This window comes from Giraffa tippelskirchi, chromosome 13 (genome assembly GCF_054371585.1).
Source record: "Giraffa tippelskirchi isolate mGirTip1 chromosome 13, T2T-mGirTip1v1.2.pri, whole genome shotgun sequence".
NCBI lineage: Eukaryota > Metazoa > Chordata > Mammalia > Artiodactyla > Giraffidae > Giraffa > Giraffa tippelskirchi.
Genome location: NC_137287.1, coordinates 90,626,817 through 90,640,604, shown reverse-complemented (window position 1 = coordinate 90,640,604; position 13,788 = coordinate 90,626,817). Strand labels below are relative to the sequence as shown.

The 13,788-nt window shown below is 40.9% G+C and overlaps 1 protein-coding gene and 1 long non-coding RNA gene across 4 annotated transcripts in view; one reads left to right on the top strand and one right to left on the bottom strand.

The window, feature by feature from the left end:
• Positions 1 to 74: 74 nt before the first annotated feature.
• LOC145532088 (uncharacterized) lies at positions 75 to 3,650 on the bottom strand. The gene is made up of 2 exons (XR_014072980.1): positions 2,257 to 3,650; positions 75 to 939 (listed from the first exon to the last, which is right to left on the bottom strand). It is a non-coding gene; the product is annotated as an uncharacterized LOC145532088 (long non-coding RNA).
• GPCPD1 (glycerophosphocholine phosphodiesterase 1) overlaps positions 2,936 to 13,788 on the top strand; it is an 85,955-nt gene continuing 75,102 nt past the window's right edge. For 2 of the 3 annotated variants that reach the window (XM_081556415.1, XM_081556410.1), the window contains exon 1: positions 2,936 to 3,036. The gene's annotated coding sequence lies outside the window, so the exon portion shown is untranslated. Of the gene's footprint in view, positions 3,037 to 3,830; positions 3,964 to 13,788 lie in introns of all 3 variants that reach the window. The other variant, XM_081556412.1, reaches the window with a different exon arrangement.

Below are 13,788 nucleotides of genomic sequence, written 5' to 3'. Positions count from 1 at the left end.
AAAACTCAACGTGAAAAAAACAAAGATCATGGCATCCGTTCCCATCACTTCATGGCAAATAGATGAGGAAAAAATGCAAACAGTAACAGACTTTATTTTCTTGGGCTCTAAAAGCACTGCGGATGGTGACTGCAGCCATGAAATTAAAAGACACTTGCTTCTTGGAAGAAAAACTATGACAAAACTAGACACCGTATTAAAAAGCAGAGACATCACTTTGCCAACAAAGGTCCATAATAGTCAAAGCTATGGTTTTTCCAGTAATCATGTATGGGTGTGAGAGTTGGACAACAATAATTATCAGGACACGCAGGGACTTGCTATTGATAGTGTCCATAGTGGTGCTAGTGGTAAAGAACACTCCTGCCAGTGCAGAAAACCTAAGAGATACAGGTTCGATCCCTGGGTCAGGAAGATCCCCTGGAGGAGGAAATGCAATCCACTCCAGTATTCTTGCCTGGAAAATCCCATGGACAGAGGAGCCTGGCAGGCTATAGTCCATGGAGTCACAAAGAATCAGACAGGACTGAAGCAACTTACCATGCAGCACATAGAAGTGACTTGTTATTGTTGTTCAGTTGCTACATTGTGTCTGACTCTGACCCCATGGAAGGCAGCACGCCAGGCTTCCCTGTCCTTCACTATCTACTGGAGTTTGCTCAAACTCATGTTCATTGAATCAGTGAAGCTAGTCAACCATCTCACTCTCTGCTGCCCGCTTCTCCTGCCCACAGTCTTTCTCAGCATCAGCATCTTTCCCAGTGAGTCGGTTCTTTGCATCAGGTGGCCAAAGTATTGGAGATTCAGCTTCAGCATCAGTCCTTCAATGAATATTCTGGGCTGATTTCCTTTAGGATGGACTGGTTGGATCTCCTTGCTGTCCAAGGGACTCTCAAGAGTCTGTTTCAGAGGTAGTGATCACAGACCAGGTGATAGGAGCTGAGGGAAGAAGCACAAAGGGTGATTGACCACCTTTTCACTTGAGTGTTCAGAGGAAAGGGAATGATAAAGCTGACAAAGAGTCAAACATGACTGAGCAACTAACACTTTCACTTGACTTGGACCACCCTATATTTTGAGGATGTTCTACTTGGAAATCAAAATGTGAGACTCACTGTCTGGTGTTTATGTAGAAGCAGCTCAGTGTTGGCAATAAGTTACAAACTCCATAACAACCACTCCCAAAGGAATAAAGCAAGCCTAAACCCATCCTATCTGGTCAGTAGATAAAATTTCACAAAACAAAAACAAGAAAAGTAAATGCAGATCAAGCACAAGATTTTCATCCCATGACTATGTTGATTGGGCATAAAATAGATACCACAGATGCCTACGGAGCTGAGTTATTAATCTCACTGAATATCCAGAAACTCAGAAAAGATTTGGAGCAGAAACAATCAAATGTGAATACCCTACCACATCCACCAAGGGCTTAGGGGTAGGGAATATTGGTTTTCATTTCAGTAAAAAGGTAAAAGACAAATGTTATTTTCTACATACCTTGAAATAAGATTTTAGATAAAGTAATATCTTGAAACCCACATCAACCATAATTCTATAATCACAGATAAAATGTGTAAGATATTTTGTGAATCTCACAATCAACTTGGAAAACTTTGTTTTTTGATGTTTAAAGTGACCAATAAGTCTCTTCCTTATGTATTTTGTTAGTAGCTTTTAACCCTTTTGCTATTGAAAAGAGTGGCATTGTGAAATTAAAACAAGTAGATTTTTATGGTGTGAGGAAGGTGTTAGGAAGGAAAAATAATTTTAAACCCTTCTAGGTTCTTGGCTGAGACATCTCCTTGGAATAAAAGAGAGATTAGGAGGAGAAAAATAGATTTAATTTAACTTTGTACATGGGGAGCACAAATATAAGAGACCTTCTTATATTCATGAGCTAAGGAGAAGAAAGTAGGGGTCTGGGACTTCAAAAGGGACTTCTCCTTCTGAGACTCCTATAATATGAATATTAGTATGCTTGATATTGTCCCAGGGGTCTCTTAAATAGTCCTTATTTCTTTTTTCAGCTTGAGTGGTTTCCATTACTCTGTCTTCCAGCTCACTGATCTGTTTCTCCGTATCATCAACTCTACTCTTGATTTTTTTCCAATGTATATTTTATTTCAGGTACTGTATTTTTCATCATTGTCTGGATCTGCTTTATACTTTCTAACTCTTCATTAAAACTTCTAAATTCTCACTCTATTTATCCAATCTTCTTCCAAGTTCTTTGAGAAAATTTAAAATAATTACTTTGAACTCTTTACTGGTAGATTATCTCCATTTCCCTTAGCTCTTCTTCTTGGGTTTTACCTTGTTCCTTCATTTGGATCATATTCCTTTCTTGCCTCGTTTTGCCTGATTTGCTGTTTTTATTTCTATGTATTTGGAAGGTTGATTATGTTTCCAAACCTTGGAGACATCCTATGAACAACCCCCTTTAGTCCCTAGAGCTATATGCTCTAGGATTGCCCCTTATGTAGGCAGCATAGGTCCTTCTATTGTGGTGTGCATACTACTGTGAGTGTCCTGGTAAGTGTGACTGACCCTTGGTCTGATAGGTTGCCAGGTCCTGCCTTGTGTGGGGGCACTGGTGGTCAGGGCTGGGTTATGAGGCAGCTGGCTGCAGAGCCCTAGGGAAGGAAGGTGACCTGGGGCTAGTGCTGGCTCACTGGTGTGCAGAGCCAGGTTCTGAGGTGGGTGATTGTGCGGCCAGGTTCCTGGATCTGGTGTCACCCTGCTAATGGTGGGGCTGGCTCCTGGGGACACTGACTGAGAGGGCCAAGGTTTCCCAGTTGGCATGCTAGTAGGTAGGGTAGGTCCTGATAGGGCTGGCTGTGGGACTGTTGTCATGGCGAGTGTGAATGGGTCCTTGTGCAGTCCCAGCCTACTGTGAGCAGAGCTAGGTTCTAGGTTCTCTGCCTGAGGGCTTAGGAGTTCTGGAGCTGGTGCCAGCTTGCTAGTGATCAGGACAGATGCCCAGGGACTCCTGGGGCTAGTGCCAGCTCACTGGTGTAGAAGTCTGGTCTCAAGGTTAGTTCTGGCCCACTGGTGGATAAAGTTGGGTCCCAGCATGTCTGGCTGTTGGGCCCTAAGTATCCTGAGGTTTATGTGTTTGCCCAGTGGTGGGTGGGGCCAGGGCACAGGGAGTCCTGGGGCTGATGCATGCCCACTAATGGGTGATACTAGTTCAAGGGCTAGTTCTGGTCCACTGGTGAGTGGAGCTGGGTCCTGGGATCTCTGGCTATAGGGCCCTGGGTGTCCAGGCTTTGGTATCAGCCAAGTGGTTCATGAGACAGGGTCTCAATGGCTGGCTGCAGGGTCCTGGGGGAGTCCCAAGGATAGTGTCTGAGGACTGGTGTGTGGGGCTGGGTCCTGGGCCCTCTGGTACACAGGGTCAGGTCCTGGGGTGGCTATGGTCTTCTGCGGGTCTTAATGGAGCCCACCTGCTGGTGGGTAGTACTGTGTCCCTGTCTGGCTAGCTGTTTAACTTGAGGCATGCTGGTGCTGGCTGACCAGCTGATGGGCAGGGCTGGGTCCAAATACTAATAAGCTAGAGGCAGGGCTCCAAAATGGTGCTTGTCAGCACCAGGTCCTTGTGGTAGAAAGAGCTTCCACAGTTGCTGCTTCCAGTGTCTATATCTGCAGTGTGAGTTCCAGTTGCCTCCTGCCTCTCCAGGAGGCAGGCATTCCAAGATAAGCAAGTGGGTCTGACCCGGATCCTTTCAAGTTACCGTTTCTGCCCTGGGTCTCAAAGTGTGTGAGATTTTGTGTGTGCCTTTAAGATGGAGTCTCAATTTCCCATAACCCTCTGGTTCTTCTAAAAGTAGGCCCCGCTGACCTTCAGAGCCAAAGTTCTGGGGGCTTGTCTTCCCTGTGCAGAACCCCCAGGCCTGATGTGGGGCTTGGACCCCTCACTTCTTGGAGAGAACCTCTGCAATTATAATTAGCTCTCTATTGGTGAGTCACCCACCTAGGGTTATGGGTTTTGATGATACAGTGTCTCTGCTCCTCCTATCTGTCTCATTGCAGTTCCTTCTTTAAATCTTTAGTTTTAGAAAATCTTTTCTGTTAGTCTCCTGGCCTTTCTTATCAATAATTGATAAAAAAAAGTTGATAATAACACTCTTCCTGGTACAGGCTCTCTATATAAATTATTTTACACAATTAAGGGATGGTATAAAGCTCTTCTTGAGTCTGCTGGGCCTTAATTGTCTTCAGCTTGAAATAATCCACATGATAGTGGCATATTCTAGAGTGCCCTGCTCTGAACCACATCAGTGGCAATAAGCACAAAGCAGATAAGCATCTTTGGGAGGTAAATATCCTCATGAATTAAAGAGAATCTTAACAGTTACAAGCTAAGTGTTCAAATAAACCTTCACCTTTTATCTTTTCATTTGTTTGATGAGTAACATTGTTTCATATATCACATTGCAATTGTTTAAATTCTGTGTGATTATACATTTTTTTACCATATATATAATCTTTTGTTTTCCTTTTTATTAAAGTTGATTTACCATATTATATTAGTTTCAGGTATATAATATAGAAATTCAATACATTTATAGATTTTACTCTATTTAAAGTTATCATTAAATATTGGCTATATTTCCTGTGCTATACAATATATCCTTGTAGCTAATTTGTTTTATAATAATAGTTTGTACCTTTTAACCCTCTACCCTTATCTTATACCTTATCATCCATCTTTCTACCAATATCCACTAGCTCATTCTCTGTATCTGTGAGTCTGTTTCTGTTTTGTTATATTCACTCATTTGTTTTATATTTTAGATTCTACATATAAGTAAGTGATCACATACAGTGATCACTTACATATTTGTCATACATATTTGTCTCTTTCTGTCTGACTTGTTTTACTAAGCACAGTGCCCTCCAGGTTCATCGATGTTATTGCAAATAGTAAAATTTCATTCCTTTTATGGCTAAGTAGTATCCCATTTTGTGTGTATATATGTATACCACATCTTCTTTATCCATCATCTGTTAATGAGAACTTAGATTGCTTCCATATCTTGATTAGTGTAAGTAATGCTGCTATGAACATTGGGTAGCAAACTAGTGCTTTGATTATACATGTTTAATGCAAGTAGTTATCCTTTTTAGCTACTGAGACATTTTCCCCAAATAATCAACTTGTATGGAACCTGAAAGCTCATATCATAGGTTTGTGTAGGTGAAAATGACATGGTATAATTTAGTTTACCCTAATTTCTACTTGACTTGGGAAATTTATAGAATTTATCCCTGAATTTGTGACCTCTGCATCTAGCTTTAACACACCAAAAAAGAATTTTGTGGAGGAGGGAGGAGAACCCAACACAAACCACTTGCTTCCAGCATCTTCAGTGTGCTGTAAATATTATTTTTTTCTGCTTACTAGCTCTAGAAATAGCATAAGAAGTTTGGTGATTTGTCTAAGTTCTCCATAAATGTAATGTGGGAAAAGGTAAATGAAATTTCAACAAAAGATATTGAATACTGTCCTAATATTTGTTATTTACTTTCTGTGCAAATATTTTCTCACTTTTTGTTTGTTTTCATGAGTCATTATGGAAGAGAGTTTACAACAGTGGGGTGTGGATTATCAGTTCGTCTCTGCCTATAGGGATGAAATTTAAACCTAGAATTGCAACACCAGGTCATGTGCAGTGACTGATTCTTTTGTTTAAAAGATGAATCCGCCTGCAATGTGGGAGACCCAGCTTTGATCCCTGGATTGGGAAGATCCCCTGCAGAAGAGAATGACTACCCACTCCAGTATTCTTCCCTGGAGAATTCCATGGACAGAGGCTACAGTCCATGGGATCGCAAATAGTCAGATATGACTGACTAACACTAAACTAACCCTTTCACTACAATTTTCGGTACACATAATTTTTGATGACTTGTCTTGGTATTACTTTCAAATTTGGTTAGTGTTCCATCATCTAGAACTCCTGAAAATATATGAACTAACCCAAGAACATCAGGTGAGAGATGGACCACAGATACCAAAGGCCTACAAAATGATGTACTCCTTGAGCACTGATCTACTGGGTCTAGACTGTGGTGAGCCTTCCTGATCAAAGACTACTTGTGTCTCCTGATCAAAGATCCAGTGGTTCAGGGTCCACCTGCCAATGAAGGGGACACGGGTTCAATTTCTGATCATGGAAAATCCCATATACTGCGGAGCAACTAAGCCTATGCATCACAATTACTGAAGCCCATGTACCGAGAGCCCATGCTCCACAACAAGAGACGACACTGCAATGAAGACCCAATGCAGTTAAAAACAAATAAATATATATATATTTTAAAAGAGTACTTGCTTACTCGAAGAGATGGTAGCATCAGTATCCTGTGGAAGCTTGTTAGAAATTCGGAATTTCAGACCCCAGACCTGCTGAGTTAGAACCTATACTTTAACAAGATCCCCTGGCGATTCAGGGCAAGTTAAAATTTGAGAAACACTGCTCTAGATCCTAGATTCTAGGGCATTCCATAATTACATTTGATTTCTTCAAATTATGCAAGTGACCCATATCACCTCTCTCACTCCCTTCTATCCACTTCTCTTCTGCTCTCTCCATCTCGTCCTCCTCCACCTCTTTCTCCTCCATCTTCTTTTCCTCCACTTCCTTCTTTTCTTCCTCCTCCCTCTTCTCCTCTTCCCTCTTTCTCTCTCCCCCCTACACCCTACTCTCACCCTCTTTCTCCTCTTTCATCTATAGAATATATGCTAGGAAAATAGAGACCTTTAACTCACACACACATATGCATATTCACAAAGCCAAATAACAAATAACTCAGCCTACATGGAGTATTAATCTGTAAAGGAGCTGAGACTGGGTCTTGGAAGAGTGGTGAAGAATGTTTTAGTTATAGTTCTCACCCCTGAGTTTGAGATGTTCTCTCTTTGTTGCAGAAGAGACAAAGAGCTTGGGCTTGGGGTAGTAAATTGGTAAAGAAATAAAAAAAGATTTAATATAGCCTCTCAGTCCTAAATTCCCTGTCTTGGCTGACAAGGATGCCATCTCAACTCTGGATATAGGGAAGGTATGTTTCACATGGAAAATTCATCTCTTGCTTTCAGGGGGACAAAGGAGGGTCAGAATGTCCTCCTTACACCACTGTTTTTCAAGTACCTTTATTTCAAAATAATCAATATGTCAAAGTGGCATATTTGGGGTGACATACTCTGAACTATTATATTTATATGGTGTAAATGTTTTATAATGTCCTTAGTTGTGCATCTCATCCCAACTCAACATTTAGTCATGCCACATAGGTAGCTGAAAAATGGCCACGGTGAGAGTATTTGTACCATGGAAACTGGCAAATGGGACAAATCAGAATTGTTTTTTGGAGAGCCAACTGTTAAACATTTACCATCAAACCACTGACTTACATATTACTTACATTGTTCTTTATTGGGTTTTCCCCCTTCCCTGTCCCCTTCCCCCTCCCTCACAATATTTTCTGAGATCACCTTGCAAATAAGCTATTTGCACACAAGTCTTTGTCTCAGAGAAACAATGGGAAAGAAAAATCCGACCTTTCCAAGCTGACACTGTTGTTGGCCAGGGAGGCTGGCCTCTTAGCATAGAGCTGGCTGCTGAATATCCACCCTTATAGATGAGCGCAGTTTCCAAGCAACAAAGAATTGTCATGAGCCCCATACTTACTGCAAGACAGCCTGAAGTAACTCAGCCTGGTGAAAATTTGTATCCAAAGAGACTTTTGGGGGGAAAGTGGCTTACATAGAATTCATCAGAAGAAAGGAATTGAATCTCCTACTCAGCAAAGCTTGTGGATATTGTGTGTGAACATCACAGGCTTCAGAGTGCTTTAGGTCAGTGATTATCAGACTTTTAGAAAATTTTGAACCAACAAAGTAAATTTTTTAAAATTCTGAGTCTAGATATAGGATTGCCGGTTTTTCATTTTGTCCCAAATAGAACATTATAAAATGAAACAAACTCCTATTGTTTCAAAGGATATTTTAAGCTTTAAAAATAGAAATAAATGTCATCTATCTTAGGATATCTTTTTATGGGATAAACTTGGCTTCATGAAGAACTTATGACATTTCCTTTGTATTTCTCAATTTTCTTGTGGCTGTAAATATGTCTTCAGGGATCATCAACCATTCCACATGGACTTCGGGGCAAACTCTCATTAAGGTTCTGATGGTTTACAGTTTAGAAAAAGTCTCTCAAGTGAATGAAATCAAAGGAGGGAATGATTGAGTTCATGGAAGGGATGCAGTGGAGACCGCATTGCCCATCTTTTTTTTTTCTGTTTCCCTTTTTACATCTGTTCTGCCTGCCTTTTCCCATTGCCTCCCCCTATTGACTCATTTTGGACTTGGCCTGATTATTTACAAACTCCTGACCTATAGAGCATTCACTGAGGACTTTCTTCTCAGTATCTGTTGTAGGATCTGTCCCACAGAAAGATATGTTCAACTCCTGTATCTCTGAACATGACCTTATTTGGAAATAGGGGTTTGCAGATACAACCAAGTTAAAATAAGGTCATTAGGGTAGGTAATACAGTATGGCTGATGTCTTTGGAAGAGTGTAAGAAACACAGAGATAGATACACACAGAGGAAAGAGAAGTAAAGACAGACACACAAGGGAAATGCTATACAATGATGGCAGCAGAGATTGGAGTAATGCATCTATACAAGTTAAAGAAGGGTAAGGATTGCTGGCAACACCAAAAGTTAAGAAAAAGGCATGAAACAGATTTTGTCCTGGTGTCTTTAGAGAGAGCATGGCTCTGCTGGCACCTTGGCCTCCAGAATTGTGACAGAATAAATTTCTGTTGTTTTAAGTTACTAAATTTGTTATAGTTGGCTACATGAGTCTTGGGAAACATGTGGTATCCTAGCTGAAGTTGCTGAGAGAAGCTAATTAGCTTCCCTCCGATCAGGAACCTAACCCTAGTCTAGTCAGAGGTCAGCCAAGCTTTGCCTCCCAGACTGGGTAGCTGTGAGTGGGACACTTTGACCTACATGTCTGATACAGGAAAGCTGGCAGGACCCGTGGGAGAAAGGCCAGTGGATGTGGTCAGTGACTTGATGACATCGATGGGGAAGGAGGACTTACCCTATGTACCCCTCTAAGTTGAAGCTCGAGTTTCAGGAGGGCACAATGAAGTCCAACAGAAAGTTTTGCATTTCTTCAGCCATAATGAAGTAGTCTCATTACTTTATCATGGAGGAAATGGAAGCTTTCTGGGGCCAAACATGAACCACTGAAATAATGTTGACCAATATTGCCTTATCTTGACAAAATATCTCAATTTCTCCATGCCAGCCGTTCTTACAAGATACAGTTCCACAGGAGAATAAACACTGCTTAAAGAGTAAGCTACTCCAAGACACTAGTATGCCAAACAAATTGGGCTATTCATAAAGTTATTTATCTGAGCCCTTTATGGCAGTAATAAGCAGGGCAGAGATTAACAACAACAACAACAAAAACCCAATGATGTGTCTGGCATATTGTGTTTCCCTAATCAGATTGAAATAGCTGAAATGGGAAAATCATTTTCTAGGGGGTTTTTGCCATTCTTGGAATTCTTTCACACTGCAGCTGGGAAAATAGGCCTCGTAACATGCAGATCCAAGTTATGAATCATTCCCCCTACATCAATAAATAAAACTGAATTTGAGCTAGTTCAGTAAATCTGTTATATTTTAATCTTGGAGCTGTAGTGTGCCAGTAAATATTCGACAACCAGTCCTCCTGGGGGAAAGGCCCTGATCTGCAGCATTTACTGGTTTCAGACTCCCATCATGGCTGATTTCAAGTCACCAACGTGAAGACAGTGAAGTTGAAGTTGGGAAATGGGTACCACCCACATGCAGTTGGCTCCTGCACAGGACTTCTTAAGAGTTTAATAGTTGTACTTGACATTGTTAGAGAACTTCAAAGAATTTGTTTTCTTTATACCAGGTGTTTCACATAAGAACTCATTCACAGTTGACATTCTTTTAAATTCTTACACTTGATGAGGTAGATACTATCTTAGTTTTATAGGCTATAAAAGTGAAAGCCTAAGAGTATGAGTGGTTTGTATACAACCAGGTAGTACAGCTGAATTAGGCAAGTTATTTAACCTAATGTTTTTTTTTTCCTTTCCTACAATGTGTGTTAATAATAGTACCTCAGACACAGTTGGGAAGATAATGCATGTAAACTTCTTAGCACATTGCCTGCTGTGCAGTCATTCTCTATTTCAAATGCAATAAATATTCAGCGTGAAACATTAAAAAATACCAATATGCAAAAAGGAAGAAAACTTAAAATACTTTTAACTGCTAGCAATCCTTGTGCAGGATTTTAGTCCTGGTTTATAAGATTTATGAAGGGCAATCCAAGCATAAAACACTTTTCCAATGATAAAGCATTTGAGCAATTATTGAGCGCAATTTTGTTTGGATCATGATGGAAGCTTAGGTTGCATACCAAAGTATGCAAGTTACTTTTAAAAATAAATTAGAGCAGAAACTATAATATCATTGTCACTGTGAGTATGATACCATGTTCTCTCTAGAGTAGGAGTCCTAAGAAAGAAGATGAAGCCAAGGTCCAGAGCACATAATAATCATGGGTGGGATATCCATGAGTACATTTGGTGGCTGTAAATTATACCCTTGGTGAATGCGGCAAGAAAGATGGGGAGAGAAGTGAGTCAGACAAATTCACAGTTAGGGAGAGCTAGTGTGTTTCTTCCAAGTCATTAGTAAGAGTTCCCTGTAAGGGGTAGTGGAGCTTCTCCTCTGGGTGTAGGGGTGGTGTGCAGGGGGCTGTGTGCTATTTTTCAGTAGATCACAGTTATCCACCTGATTTGACAGAGGATTTTCAGTGGATTTCAGTGGAAACAAAAAGTGGTACTTTTTTTTTTTTTTTACCATACTCAGGGCAGCATGTAGAACCTTCCCAACCAGAGACTGAGCTTGAGCCTCCTGTAGTGGAGTTGCTGCATCTTGATGCTTTTGAACTGTGATGTTGGAGAAGACTTTTGAGAGTCCCTTGGACTGCAAGGAGATCCAACCAGTCCATCCTAAAGGAGATCAGTCCTGGGTGTTCATTGGAAGGGCTGATGTTGAAGAAGATGAAACTCCAATACTTTGGCCACCCGATGCGAAGAGCTGACTCATTTGAAAAACCCCTGATGCTGGGAAAGATTGAAGGCAGGAGGAGAAGGGGACAATAGAGGATGAGATGTTTGGATGGCATCACCGACTCAATGGACATGAGTTTGGGTAAATTCCAGGGAGTTGGTGATGGACAGGGAGGCCTGGTGTGCTGCAGCCCATGGGGTCGCAAAGAGTCGGACAAAACTGAGCGACTGAATTGAACTGAACTGACCTGCTGGACTACCAGTGAAATCCAAGACATGACACTTTTTTTTCCTGAAAATTTCACAAATTTTTTTCCTTCAAAACTACTTTATTGGTAATTCCCTCAGGGTCTGGTGGTTAGGACTCTGTGCTCTCACTGCTGAGAGTGCAGGTTTGATCCCTGGTTGGGAAGTAAGATTCCAGAAGCTGTGCAGAGTGATCAAAAAACAAACAACCCCCAACCCCATCCTTTCGTTTTTGTTTCCTTTGTTACCACAATTTGTTGCCATAATTCAGTAATTAGAAGATGAGCGTGTAGTTTAGTTTGCTTGTATATGCCTTTTCTATTGTTTTTGAGCATGATTAAAAATTAATACATATTCACATAGAATATTTGAAAAGCTGAGAAAAACACAAAAAAGCCACAGCCTCGCATATTTCCACTACTATTTTGTGTATCCACTGAGCCTTTTAAAAGTAGTATACTAACATATATTTCTATAAATGCATATATATCAAGAAATACTTTTATTAAAAAGTAGGATCATACTAAAAACTCTACCACTGTTTTTTACTTAGTAACAGACTGTGGACATATTTTTAAGCAGGTACATAAGGAGTAATCAAATTCTTCTTTAAGTGACTATTTATTTCTTTTGTAGATAAATGAGCATCATTTATGTAACCACTGCCAAATGTTTGCATTGTTTCTACTTTTTTTCTTAATTCTTAGTATATTTTCATATGCCTGTAAGTATACCTTTCTAAAAAATATAAATTCTGGGTTGAAAGCTATGCACACAAATTTTTCATAGCTATGATTCAAACACTCTCTAAAAGAGTGCTATCAATGAACATCCTTAAGAATAATGTGCCAGATTATTTGTTTTTTCACATCCTTCCAAAACTGGGTGCTATAAATTCTTCCTTCTATTACTGATAAGTTCCTACGGTTTCTCTTTGTTAAAGACTGTTGGAAAACCCAGGAGGTTGAAGGTCATAGAACTAGAGATATGGTAGAATGAATTGCTCTGTTGGCTGCTAGAAAAGTTTTGGTTCTGGAATCAAAGAGGGCCATTCTAGGGTCTGAGCAGGAAGAGCTCATGCTTGTCTATAGACCAAAGGATTACACAGAGCATAAGCCTGTGGTGGCATAATTAGATGGCAGACACCTTTCTTAGGGCTTACCTCATAGTTCAGTTGGTAAAGAATCTGCCTGCAATGCAGGAGACCTGGGTTTGATTCCTGGGTCGGGAAGATCCTCTGGAGAAGAAAATGGCAACCCACTCCAATACTCTTGCCTGGAGAATCCCATGTACAGAGGAGCCTGGCAGACTACAGTCCATGGGGTTGCAAGAGTCAGACGCAACTTAGCAACTAAACCACCATCACCACCTTTCTTCTGTCTCAGGGCAGTATCTTTGGACTAGAAACAGAATGTGGAGATGTTGCATCTGTTAGAATAGTTGTGCTCAGCCCTGTGCCAAATTCAAATAGTCATATGAGGGACTTCCCCAGTGGTCCAGTGGTTAAGACTCCACCTTCCAAAGCAGGGAGCATGGGTTCAATTCCCAGCTGGGGAACTAAGGTCCCACATGCCATGGAGTGCAGTCAAAAATTAAACAAATTTTGGACTTTCCTGGTGGTCCAGTGCTTAAGAATCTGCCTGCCAATTCAGGGGACATGGGTTTGATCCCTGGTCCAGGAAGATTCCATACGCCAAGGGGCAACTAAGCCCCCGTGCCTAGGACACATGCTCTGCAATAAGAGAAGTCACCTCAGTGAGAAGCCCATGCACCACAACTAGAGAGTAGCCTCCTCTTGCCACAACTAGAGAAAGCACAGGCGCAGCAATGAAGACTTAGCATAGCCAAATAAATAAATAAATAAATATTTTTAAAAATAGTCATGTGAGATTAAAGTTTGTGATTCTGATATCACTCCAAACTTTTCTAAAGATTAGATGGCCCTTCTGGTAGCTGAGATTAATTACAAGAAACCATGGGCTTAAGAAGTCAATTATTTATTCCCTCAGGCAACAGAACTTATCAAGTCCATCTGATAGGCATAGTTATAGACACTGGGCTTCAAAATAGAATAACATAAGATTCAGTAAATTCAAGGAGTTTAAAAAGTAGTTGCCCCTCCAGTGTTCTTGGGCCTCCCTTGTGGCTTAGCTGGTAAAGAATCCTCCTGCAATGTGGGAGACCTGGGTTTGATCCCTAGGTTGGGAAGATTCCCTGGTGAAGGGAAAGGCTACCCACTCCAGTATTCCGGCCTGGAGAAATCAATGGACTGTGTAGTCCATGGGGTTACAAAGAGTCAGACGTGGACATGACTGAGCGACTTTCACTTTCACAAATTAGTTGGGACTGGGGAGACTGAAAACCAAAAACCAATACCAATAAAGATGCAGTT